The following is a 13735-nucleotide window of genomic DNA, read 5'->3' on the forward strand; positions in this document are numbered from 1 at the left end:
TTACATGAGATAGAATCTTCATGTCATGGAAAATAGAAGCCCCCTTTTGTGTGGCGTTGACAACTCTTGGAGATGAAGCCCAAGTAGCTTTATGTCTACAACCAAGGGAAACAAAAATGATGAGTATCTTTGAAGAAGCCTTATATTCTCTTGCACTATGAATAGCATACCAAGGTATTCTCTTGCACTATGAATAGCATACCAAGGTAAAAGGAGCACGACTACTAAGTTGGTTCATAAGAATAATTATGGAGTACTCCTAATTAGTTTGTATGTATGTGACTCACTTAAGAGCCTAATTGATCATGTTGAAATCAGAGATATATTGACCTACCTTGGACTACCATCAACATGCATCATCTGAGATTAAGGTGATGAGACAAGGGTTCACTCAACATCTTATTTATATACTAGTTAGGGAGTTACAAGTTTGAGGCCATCCTCTAATGGCAAAGTGTGTTCCCAATAGACAAGCCTCTCTAGAAGTGAACTAATTTCTTGACCCTTATAATCATCCAAGTTCCACAAAGGCAAGGAGAGAGGATACAAATACAATTAACCTTTTCCACCTCATGTATTTAATCAGATCTATAATGCAAGAGGAAAAATCTCAAGGCGGTGTTGAAAAATACAACAAGAAGTATTCATTCCAAATCAAAAGCTAACTAATCTAAGTGTTTTCTATCTTAGGACATCAAACACTTGTAATTAGCATGTATGTTCCTTTGAAAATAAAACCATGCATTATTTTAAGAAGAAAATGTGCTTTTGAAACAATGAATGGTGTTGAAAAATACAACAAGAAGTATTCATTCCAAATCAAAAGCTAATTAATCTAAGTGTTTTCTATCTAGGACATCAAACACTTGTAATTAGCATGTATGTTCCTTTGAAAATAAAACCATGCATTCTTTTGAGAAGAAAATGTGCTTTTGAAACAATGAACTTTTTACTCCTTTAGCATTCAAGATTGGTGAGTATGTTTTAGGCCCAAATCAAAATATTTTAATGCCTTATTTGTTTGAAACATAGGCTGTCAAGAGTAAATTTTGATAATTTAATAAAACCCAAAGTTGAAGAGTTTGAGTATTTGTTCGATTTTAATCTTTGTAAATTCTAAAGCCCAAATTGAAAACATAAGGTGTTTCAAGTGTGTACAAAGTAGATTTTAGACACCAAAATAAATGCGAGTTCTTTTTAACCTTAGGAAATCATAAATCACACAAATATGTCAGTGTTCCTACAAGCCTACACACTTGATGAAACTGTTAAAAGGTGAAAATAAGAAGCGATCCTATAGGTTCGTATACCTACCATTGTGATCCTACCGGGTCAAACCACAATCTTTCCTAGTAAACTTATGTTCTCGCAAGGAAAATTTATGTGAGAGATTTTTTGGCTTTGAAAACTACCTGAAGGTTTACAATTTTGTGGTCCCATAGAGGTTTTTGTGTTCAGGTCAGCTAGTGATCCTGCCTAATCAAACCATATTCCTAGTGACTATGTTTTTAGAGGATAGATTAAAATAAATTAAATTAATTAATGTAGTTAAGAACAATAGGTTGCAAGAATGAAATCATGTCATCCATACTCTTATTCTCATCTACAATGCTTGTGATCTCGCCTGCAGAAATTTTTGTTGTTGTGTAAAAGGTAACTATAGGAATGTTTCCACCCAAGCTTCTTCTTCAACCTTCTAACCTGCAAATAATGCAAAATATCTTGAAAAATACTCAAAAAACATAAAATTTTAGTAGTCTTTTACTTTTTAACAAAATAACATTTTTAGTAGTCTTTTAGTTTTTAACAAATAAAATGATAAGATGATAAAATAATGACCCTTATTATTAGTCTTATTGGACATACCAAAAGGTATGCTATGAAATTAGAGTGTAAGGAATATAAAGAAAGCTAACATTCACAAAATAAAACAATAACATGTATGAAAATAACTACAAATGAAAGAAAATATTTCAAACAGGATACAAACCTTGTTCTCCATGAAGCCTCCAATGTGTAGATGGTTTGTGCTAGATTGGGCATGTGCGCTCAATAGATGCTCAATGCTTCAAATGATGGAGTTTACTTCAAGGATGGATGATGGATTGGGATTCAAAAAATGGATGTAGTGAGTGATTTGGGCATTATAATGGTAGCTTGGTAGTTTCTAGGCTCTCAAAATAGCATTATAACTTTACAATGGATTTTGGATGATTTGTTAAGAGGAGATGGTTCAATGTATAGGCAAAGGGAGGATGGAATGGACAATCAAAATGCAAACTTGGGAATTACTTAAGAGTGGCCAATATGCAAGGAGAGGGAATCATGTGAATTGTTCTTTCTAAAATGAATAGCCTTGTGACAAGTGTCACAATGAGAGAGATTGCGGGGGGAGATTAGACTTTTGGAGGGAATGTGACCATTTTGGGGGATGTAAAGAGGACAAAGGTGTAAGAGATGGATGAAGTATGTAATAGGGATGTAAGAACATTTAAGGTTGGCATTCAATGCATTTGGTTAGGGAGTAGAGGATTTGACATGACGGTTGACTTGGTTGGGTTAGGATTTCTTAATGCTCATACTTAAAGTTGCGCAAATGATTAGAAGTTGATTAAGCTTAGATTAGAAGGTGATTAGGATGTAAGGGGAAATGTTATGATAATTCAAGTGTGTCACTTAATGAACTATGTTTTATTAGTAAATTAAGTGGACTTAGTGTGGGTGGATGGGTTGTGTTGAGGGTTAGGATAGGGTTAAGGTTGATTAAAGGGATTTATTTAATCAAGAGGGTTTGAGAAGATTATATTAAATATTTTTTGTGTAATTATTTAATTTAATAGAGGGAGGAATTTAATTAGTAATCAGAGTAAATTTTATTTTATTTTTATTTCTTTTTATCGGTAAGAGGTTAAAGCCAAGGTTATTATTATTTGTTGCAATTAATTATTTCAATTATTAGTTAATCTTGAGTATATTCAAACCCAAGACCTCCCAATTAAGAGGCTTACAATTCACCATTTTGTTGTAGGCTCTTGCCTATTAGTAATCAGACTATTGGTTGTCATGTTACTTTATTAATTGAACTACAGTCAATTAATTGGATTAAATAACTAGTGGATGGCATAAAATAATAAAATATATAATATTTAATTAAGAATACCTTAGGAGAGCTAAATTTTATTAAAAATTTGTATAATAAGATTCAGGTGTATACATAGTAAAAAAAGATGAAGAACAAAGATATAATGGATTCCATGAATTGAGGATAAAATACGAAATAGAAATATTAATCCAATATATTCCCCAAGTGAGATATTTTATAGACATGAACTTTCAAGAAAACATAAGGTTGTAACTTGGGATGTAAATCTCTTGAAAATGAGAAGATCATTGTGTAAAATAATTAATTCATACAAGAAAGGACGTCATACTATAAAAGATGCAAGTCTATAAGGGATTTTGAATACATTTAAAGGGAATATAAAGAGAGGAAGGACATGTTATGCTCAATAAGTGATTTTTATTTATAATAAATGTGTTTTCAAGAAAGCCTAAGGTTGTAACTCAAGATGTAAATCTTCTGAAAAAAATAACATACTTATGTAATATAACAAATGTATGCAATAAATAATGTCATCTTATAAAAGAAATAAATCCACAAAGGGGAAAAAATGGAACCCTTTGAGATAAAAATGGAGTGAAGTAAGACCCTTCCCTCCAAGAGAGGAGACAAGAAAAATGACTATGATGTTTCTCACAAAGTATGATTACACTTAAAATTACATCACCATAAATGATATGAGCCTATAAAGGATAAGCATGAAAATGCCACATAGTGAGGAGCGCCATAATAGGGATATAGATATTATGTAGCATTATCATGAAAAGGATTTCATTTATTGTTGTAAGTCATTTGAATAATATGACAATGAATGAATTCTTAAATTTTACCCTACAAATCATAACAATCATTAGTATTATTTCCAAGAATTTGATGATACATACATATGGAAGAATTGCCTTGTTTATATTTAATGATTTTAACTTATTTTTTGAAGGAAGAGTAATTAAGTTGGCCATAAGAAGATCAAACAAAATAGTCTCTTTTTGTGAGGAGAAATTGGGAGAAGAATGTATAGATTAATTGTGCAAATGGGAAGGTTGGAGACCTAGAGTTTCTTTTGAAAAATAATTTTCATCAAGAAGTTTTGATATATCATTAAGTACGAGTATCTCTTGGTGGGAGTGAAATCTAAAGAAGACCAATCAATATCCATACATTTGTCAGATGGAGTTGTTTGATTTACACATTCAAAGGTCTTGTCCTTGCTACAAAATATTGGTATGAAGTCTAAGGTTCCCCATTCATTTTACATTTTTTTTTGAAAAAATGATAGTCCACCTATTTGCTTTGGAGGAATAATTGAAGAAGGAAATGGAAATTGAATAAAGTCAATTTGATTAGGATCATTGTGCTCTTGGGTTGGATTTGTTGCAAGGTCATCAAGGGTATTATCCTCTTAAGGATTATTGTTATATATGTATGGTATTTCATGATAATTGGGTTGTATAGAACCTTTTACTATAATCACTAGTTTTTATTTAGATGGGGGAAATTTTGTTCCAAATCATTGAGAATATTGTCTTGATAAAGTTCTTGATTATTCATGGGTTTATCATGACATGGGAGATAATTAAAGAAATTAGTAATGATATTATCTTCTTCTTGCAAGGTGTCCTCATGAGTAAGTCAATCTCTACAATAGGAACTAGGAAGTTCTATTAATACTTCATCTTTATAAGAGATGTCAAATGAATGTAAGGTGATATCAAGAAAGATATTTATAATGTCCTCTTTCTCCGAAATGTCTTCATTAGGGAGAGAAGAAGGATCACTATAAAATGTGTCATCTCTAGAGGGAATAAAATACGTTCCAACAATTACATCATCTTATTTTACCAAGGTTTCTTCATAAGAAAGAGATTAATCAATTCCATTATCCAAGGTATCATCCCAAATAGGAGAACCATCAAGAGTATGGACATCTTTATAAATAAAGTACACTTTAGGAGAGAAATAATCATGACTTGCTAAAGCCTTATATCTAAAGGGATATGAAGGAAAGTAAGGTTAAGTATCCTTATCTTGCAACAAAATATCATCATGAAGGAGACACATTTTAGGAGAAGGGTCGTCATCTTCTTTCAAGATCCCACCTTGAGAGAGAGAGATTCTTTGAAGAAATGGTAGCAGACTCTTCTCATGCTAAATTGTTCTCATGGGTAGGATTTCTTTTTAGAGAGTGAAAAACATAGAAATTGATGAAAGGGAGCACTAAATTGTCATCATGGGTATGAAATAGAACATCTTGAAGAAAATTTAAGATTGAACAAGAAAAAAGAAGATAATGAGTCCATTTAAAATTAAATGCAATAGCTATGGAAGAAATATTTTTTGTGTTTTTTCGTTGTTTAGACAAAATGCAATGCAATGAAATCTAAGAATGAACTATTTCTATAAAATAAGATGCAAATTAGATCAACACAACACATATTTAATCAGTACTTTAAATTTTTTTAATTTAGGATGAGTTAACTTTTCTAGGCCGATAGCCCACACAATTTTGTTATGAATATTCAGCACTAGTGGGAACTTTTTTTTTCTATTTATCTTTCCCTATAATATGATTATTAGATTAAGGAGTATAATGCAATTGAATAGTTACAATGGTTGTAATTTTTTCTACTTATGCTCATGTAGGTTCCAAAGTAAGGAGAAACTTATTACAGTAATAGATAAGATGGAAAAAAATGGAAGGGATGCAAGGATAAACAACTATTTCAAGAGAACTTTGCAATAATATGATAATGGTTATGGGGTATATCACTAATTTGAAACAATTCCTATTCAAGTTTACTATAGTTCTTTTGAGCATTCAGCCTCCCTTAGGAAGACAGAGAGCTAGAGAGATTTTGAGACATTGAAGAAGAAGAAGATGATGAGATAGAGGGAGTGTCACAACTAAAAATAACATAAGTGATGGCACTTTTATGTGTCAATTAGGATGGTAAAATAATCATAGAGCTTGAAAATGATCCATCAATAACATGATGAAGAATAAATGCATTGACTCTTTCATGTAATACAACATATTTTGCTTGACATTGGTGATCTAGACAAGTGTGTCAAATGTCATGAACTCGACAACTAGCCTTAGCACTACCCAAACAATTTAATATATACCTTGTTTGGGAGGAAAGACGAGACTAATAACATTCAAAATTAAAATATATGGAATAAAAAATAATGTGTTTAATGAAGGATGCAACAATTGATTTGACATTATATTTTATCATCAATATATTATGAATAGTTGTGGTGCAACATTGTTAGTGTTCTTTCTTATTCATTTGAATAAAATAATTTTGTTTAATTTATATGTTTCTTTAATAGTTATGGTTCTATTTTATATATGTAAATATTAATGTTCATATCACACACTTTGTTTGTAAATCTATAAAATTACAAACTCTAATCCTTTTTTTGAATGTTTGACTTTTTTCCTTCATGTACTTACAGCACCACTTAATCTTGAACTAACAACTTCAATTACATTGAAACTACTCTTGTTGCTTGAAAAGTTCATAAAATTATCAAATGCCCAAAAAGAACTTCACTTCAATACTTAACACATTTCTAAGTTATGCAAACTCCATGACGCTCTTTTCTCTGCCCTTATCCCTCATTTATAGATGTGAAAAAAGTGAGAAAATATGTGTGTCTATCTATAATTGTATGCATAAATTCAATTTTTAAAACATGACAAAAAAATGTAATCAGTTAGTGATAGTTTGATCTTGTTTAATTTTTTATGTTATCTTAATTCAATCTTGAATACCACAATGTGAAAAACTATTGAAACTTTACGATAACTTCAAGAAGTCAATACAATGGAGATATATATGCATACTTTTTAATGACGATGGATATTATAATTCATTTTATTCCCAAATTGTGATTTTTTTCAATCATCAATTAATAGATCTTAGTCATCATTACTATCATTAATTCTACGCATCTTTCAAAAGGGTCCACATTCCACAATTTATCATGAAATGTTATCAAGTAAGAAATCATCTTCCATGACACTTTATGGAATTTCTAGTGTTAGAGAAGTAACCTTTTTGAGTGCTTACAAAGTGAGATTCATTAATTAACATATACTTTCACAATTTCTATGCCCAAGAATATTATAATTCATTGTATCCTTGATTGTGGCTTCTCTTAATTGTTAATTAACAAAAAAGGCTCCACATTTTTTTTGATGAGTTGTTAACCATGCCTCTTTAATAATAACACGTGTTGAACAAAGCATTGGAATGTAATTGGATAGGTTTTGTGTACAAATAAAAATTCTTCTTCCCCTCAAAAAATGATTTCCTTTGTGATTTCTCACCTATATCAGTTCTCCCTTGACGAACCTCATTTATAACCATCAATGTTGATTGTACATGCCCACCATCATTTTTGTATGATTTGTATAGCCAAGGGTTCAATGTGTGCTTTGAGAAATGTTTAATCACCTAATCGTACTTTTATACTCACATTTCACTTATGTAAAGACTTCAAGATATATATGCAATTAAATTGCAACATCTATATTGTTAGTCCTTGCCTTGTATAAGGCAGGGAACTATTGTTTTCTTTTGACCCCTCTCAATTTCTTTTTTACCTAAACATGCATCATATCTTTCTAAAGTTTTTGACTATATATTTTTTAATGCATTTATCAAAATAATAATAATAAATTCTTATTGGCTCATAACTATTTTCCTGGGGTTCAATTATATTTTTCGCTTACAAAAATCAAACAAAAAATAATCATGCATTAATTACACTGACTCTTTACATCAGAAAATTTAATGTAATAAGGATGCAGTCATCATCAATGTCCAATTTGCTAGGGTTTACAGGGTTTTTAAAAAATTCAAAAAATATAAAAAAAGCAAAAGCATTCAAAGATAAACATGTATTAAATGCGTGTTTGTATTATAGTCGGTGCTATATCAACAGGGACATGTTGTCAATCCATCAAGCGATTTTCTAGCTAATACAATCGACGTTATTATTGTGTATTCTGACACATCACAAATATAGTTACAAGCGCAAGCCATAGACACTTTGTTTTATGCATCGTTGGGACTAAGATTCCATAATTTATATTTTTGATACTTGTGATCTTTCCGTCAACATCCCTATCGTTGTCTTTCATTTTTCAAGTGACACAAGTCCATCTTCGCTAGCACAAAATCATTAGTGGCCAGTTGGAACCCGAAGGGACTATGAATTGTGAGGCAATTGATTGTGCAAACTTTTTTCATTTCATCCCCAATTTTACATCTATTTGTGTGCTCATAATTTGAAAATGCTTTGGAAAAAGTCTTTTGATTTTAGGTTTTACTTAGGGAAAGGATCGAGTAATTTTCTATTGAGTTGATTTTAGATTTGTATAATTAATTTTTTTATACTTCAGCATAGATTGGCTTCTTAATTAAAGTATATTTGTTGATTAATTTATTAATTAAATTATATTTGTTAGTTAATTTATTATAAAAAAACTAGAGAGTGATTAGAAATTAAAATTTATTTCAATATTACGCATCTTGCTCAATAAATAATTCAGTAAATCTTAATTTGCTTCCTAATAGATACTAAAAAGTAAATATTTCATACTAGGATTCTATTTAACCATTTTAATATTTGCTTAGAATAATATAAATTAGCTTGTTAATTTTTTTTATGATAGTTATTTGTATTTAATAGAAAACTTTTCACAATCAAATAATGAGAATTATCCTAAACATGATAAATCAATTTTTTTAATTAAATATTAGATATACAATTCTCATTAAAATTAATTAATTAATTCTTCTTCATAAATCTAATATTTATGATTCAAATAATTTTAGTTATTCATTAAAAAAATTCATAATCAAATAATTAGAGCTATCAAACATGTTTACTTATATTTAAAAATTAATTAATATTAGATACACATTTTTTTTAAAGCTTTTTTTTAAATAAATAAATTTCAATTATGCACTAACAAAATATATTTCAAACATATATCTAAATTTTCATGGTCTTTTCTAATTAAAGTTTGGGAATAAAAATAACATTAATTATCTTAACTTTAAAATATCAAATTTAATATAATTATTAAAATAGTATATTTGATACAATTTTAAAATTCAAAACTGACTTATAAAATAAGATTATCTAATTTAATTTAAAAATTTAAAATTTAATTTAAACTAATTAAGTTGGGAAATAAAAATAACAATAATTATCTTAATTTTAAAATATCAAATTTAATATGATTTTTTAAAATAGTATATTTAATGCAATTTTAAAATTAAAAATTGACCTATTAAATAAGATTATCTAACTTCAATTAAAAATCTAAAATTTAATTTAAGTTTTTTTTTGTGAGTAGTATATTTGCAATTTTCTATATAATTAAAAAAATTATTCAATAAAAAAAATGAAAAGAGAGGGAAAAATTAAAGAAATGAACATTTATTTTTGCATAGATACATATTTTATTAGAATTTCAGTAAACTGAAAAAAAATTATAATGTAAAAAGGGGACTTCAAATATTGTAATAAAAAAAAACATCAAGTAATTATACATCTCGTTTGCAAAAATTATATTCTCAGAAGAAATAAATGTGTAAAGCTATTGGTAACTTTTATTCAAGTTATATTGAGCCCCAAATCAAAATAGTCAAAGTGAAGAAATCAACTTTAATCAAAATAATACCCAAACATATCTTTTTATTATTTTTAAATTGCAGAAGGCAGGGACTCATGCTCTCTTAGAGCTCTTGTTTCTCATTATCAAATGTATTTAACAATCACTTGAAATCTTCTATAAATAGAAAGCAAAGATGGAAAGAATTAATTATTCAACATAGTGTTTCTAGTTCTCTCACCGTCTTCATACAACTAAACTAGTGGTTTAAGCACAATCATGGCATGTATTTTTTTGGTATGTAATTATAAATGTTAGGAGAAATAAATATCCCTAGCAAATATGATGGATGCAATTGGAAAGAGTGACAAGGATTGCTCAATAGGTAAGAATTCCAATGAATGCACCTACAAAATTGGGTATATAATTGGCCTTTCCAAGAATGATTCATCATTGTTACAAGGAACGAGGAGGGATTGAATCTCATTTTCCTTTGGTCTTCTCCTTCTTTAGCATGTTTCTCCCTATAGTAAATTTGGAATTGGGGTGCTTTGCACTTTTGCATTGTATTATAGTTTCCCATCTTTCTTCTTTCTTAGGTTAAGAATGATACAATTATACTATTGACATTATTGTTAATTGTGGTGTCAGGAATTGTATATATTAGTGGATAATGATATTGAATGCACATAAACCTAGGATAAATGATTATTAAAAGAATAATGAGGGGAGTACTCATGTAAGGGAATTTTGAATGAATGCCCCAACAATATTAGGTCCTGTGATTATCTCTAGACAACATGCTTAAAGCAGTATCATCCACTTCCTCTTCATTGCACTGAACTCTATTATAGATTCTACCAGACAAGGCAATGTTGTAATAAATTGTTAGTTTGTGGTGACTGATCAAGGAAGTACTGTATACTATCCACAATTCCTCAGTGGGGTTCAGAGCTATTTTATCAACAATTTTTGGGCTAATGTGTTCTAATTATAACCCTAAAGTGATAAAAAAAACTTGTATAAAATAACTTAGGGTTAGGAATTTCATAAGGTGTGATGCGATATTAGCTTCTTGTAGTGGTATTGTGTTGTAAGGGATTAAATATTGTAATTAGGTTATAATCACTAGATAATAAAAATAGTGGACTCATTGTTTGGTGGACGTAGCCTAGGGATTAGGTGAACCATGTTAAATCTTCATGTCTTGTGTTCTCTTCTATGTGAATTATTATTTTTTGTTATTGAATATATTTGCATGTAATTGTTATTTATGTCTCTTTATATCCTAACAAGTGGTATCAAAGTCTAGTTATTTCAAATATCCTCTACAAGAAAGTCTCGTGATTGAGTGGGAGTGGTGGCAAATGAGAGTAAGATGAAGGTTGAGAAGTTTAATGAGCAAAAAAATTAGTTATGGAAAATGAAAATGGAGAAATATCTTGATTAGAAGAATTTATGGCAGCCATTGGAAGGAGAAACCAAGAAACTGACCACTGTGACAGATGAGGACTAAAATATTTTGGAAATAAAGGCACTTGGAAGTATTCATTTATACCTGGCATAATCTATGGTATTTGATATTACAAAAGTGAAGAAAATAGAAGAATTGATGCAAACCCTAGTAGGATTGTATGAAAAGCCCTCTACTTCAAACAATGTATTTGTCATGAAGCATTTATTTAATATGAAGATGACAGAAAGTGGATCTATTGAAGATCATTTAAATGAGTTTAATATGGTTACTAGTCAGTTATCTTTTGTAAGTGTTAATTTTGATGAAGAAATTAGGGCTCTCTTGATTTTGTGTTATTTGCCTGAAAGCTGGAATGGCTTGGTAATGGTCATGAGTAATTTTGTTTCTAGATCTAATACCTTAAAATTTGATGATGTGATTGGTGTGATTCTGAGTGAGGAAACTTAGAGGAAAATCTTAGGTGGATCTATACATGAGGAAGTATTTTGAACACACAAAGTAGAGGTAGAATGACTAAGAGAGGAGACAATTCTAGAAATTGTGAGAAATCAAGAAGAAAATCAAAGGGGAAGAGGTCTCAATCAAGAGGACCAAGAGATTCTTGGTACTATGGAAAACAAAGTTACAAGAAGAAAGATTATTGGACTCAAAAGAAAAATGAAGGAGACAAAAAAGATGGAAACAAGGAGGAAAATATGGTAAGTGATAAATCCAAAGAGGATGCTTTGCTTCTTTCCGTAGAAAGTATTGATGATTCATGGGTTTTAGATTCAGGGGCTTTATTTCATGCTACTCCCCATAGAGGTTATTTTCTTGATTATGTCTAAGGGAATTTTGGGCTTGTTTATTTGGGGGATAATGAACCTTGTCATGTTGTTGGAAAGGGAAAATTTAAGATTAAGTTGTAGAATGGGAATCATTGACTACTACAAGAGGTAAGACATGTTCCAGGACTGAGTAGGAATTTAATTTCAGCAGGGTAACTAGGTGATGAGGATTGCACAATTACTTTTCATGATAAAAATTGGAAGGTTTCAAAAGGTTCCCTTGTAGTAGAAAATGGTGTGAAATTAGTCACCTTATATATTTGTACAGGTCATGCTATTCCTTCTACTCTAATTGTTTAAGAGAAAAATGAATGTTCAAGAATAGTTTGTGTAGTTGAGTAGAAAGAACAAAAATAGATGTTGGAAATTCTAAAATAATACTATGGCACAAGAGACTTGGGAACATGAGTGAGAAATGTATGAAATCACTTCATTCAAAGAAAGTTTTACCAAGTCAAAAATGTGTGAATATGATTTTTGGGAAAGTTGGGTGTATGGAAAACAAAAGAGAGTGAGTTTTGTGAAGAGTGGGAAGGAAAAGAAGAATGAGAAATTAGAGCTTGTGCATATAGATGTATGGAGACCAACTCAGGTATCTTCCTTTAGTGGCTCTCATTATTATATTACATTTATTGATAACATAACTAAAAAATTATGGGCTTATCTCCTTAGACATTAATCTGATGTATTTATAACTCTTAAGAAATGGAAAGGCTTGGTTAAAAATGAGACTAGTAAAAGATTAAAATGTCTCAGATCTAATAATGGTTGTGAGTATTGGAGAAATAAATTTGAATATTATTGTTCCACTAATGGTATTCATAGGGAAAAAATTGTTCCAAGGACTCTACAAGAAAATATAGTGACTGAATGCATGAACAAGACAATAATGGAGTGTGCAAGGAGTATGAGGTTGCATGTTGGGCTACCATTAAACATGTGTGTAGAGGCTATTAATACTAATGTATATTTGATTAATAGAGGTCCATCTACTCCTTTAGGCTATGGTATTCTAGAGGAAGCATGGAATGGTAAGAAGGTAAGCTATTATTTTCTCAAAATCTTCGGTTGTGAATCATTTACACATATAGATTCTGAAAATAGAACCAAGCTAAAACCTAAATCTAAAAAATGTATATTTCTTGGATATGGCATTGGTGACTTTGGTTATAGGCTTTGAGATTTTGAAAATAATAAAATTGTAAGAAGCAGGGATGTCATATTCAATGAGAAAGTGTTGTACAAATATATATTGCAACAACATGAGAAAAAATAAAATCATTATGTAGTGTTGGATGATACTCAAAAGCATGATGTTCCAACAATTTCTCATGCTCCACAACAACCTATTGAGCTTTCATTTTTCATGATACTTAATGGTAGAAATCCTTTCAAATGTCTCTCTTGAAATTTGATCAATGACCAACTCCAAGGTTTCAGATAGTTATTTTTCAACCTATTGGGTAACTCAATTGAAGATAAATGTGTATGTTCACAAGGAGGCCTTTGCTGATACTAACCAATCTACACAACTCTGCTGAAAATGTAACCACAAAGGAAGATATATATTTTTTATATTTTTTGTTTTATGACGAATGCAATTTATCAGTGCAACTAAATGAATTCCTATTTTAACCAAGTGTTTGAAAAGAAAATAACAAAGATAGAGTAACAAG

This window comes from Cupressus sempervirens, chromosome 10 (genome assembly GCF_028749045.1).
Source record: "Cupressus sempervirens isolate cs-2001-9-10 chromosome 10, ASM2874904v1, whole genome shotgun sequence".
NCBI lineage: Eukaryota > Viridiplantae > Streptophyta > Pinopsida > Cupressales > Cupressaceae > Cupressus > Cupressus sempervirens.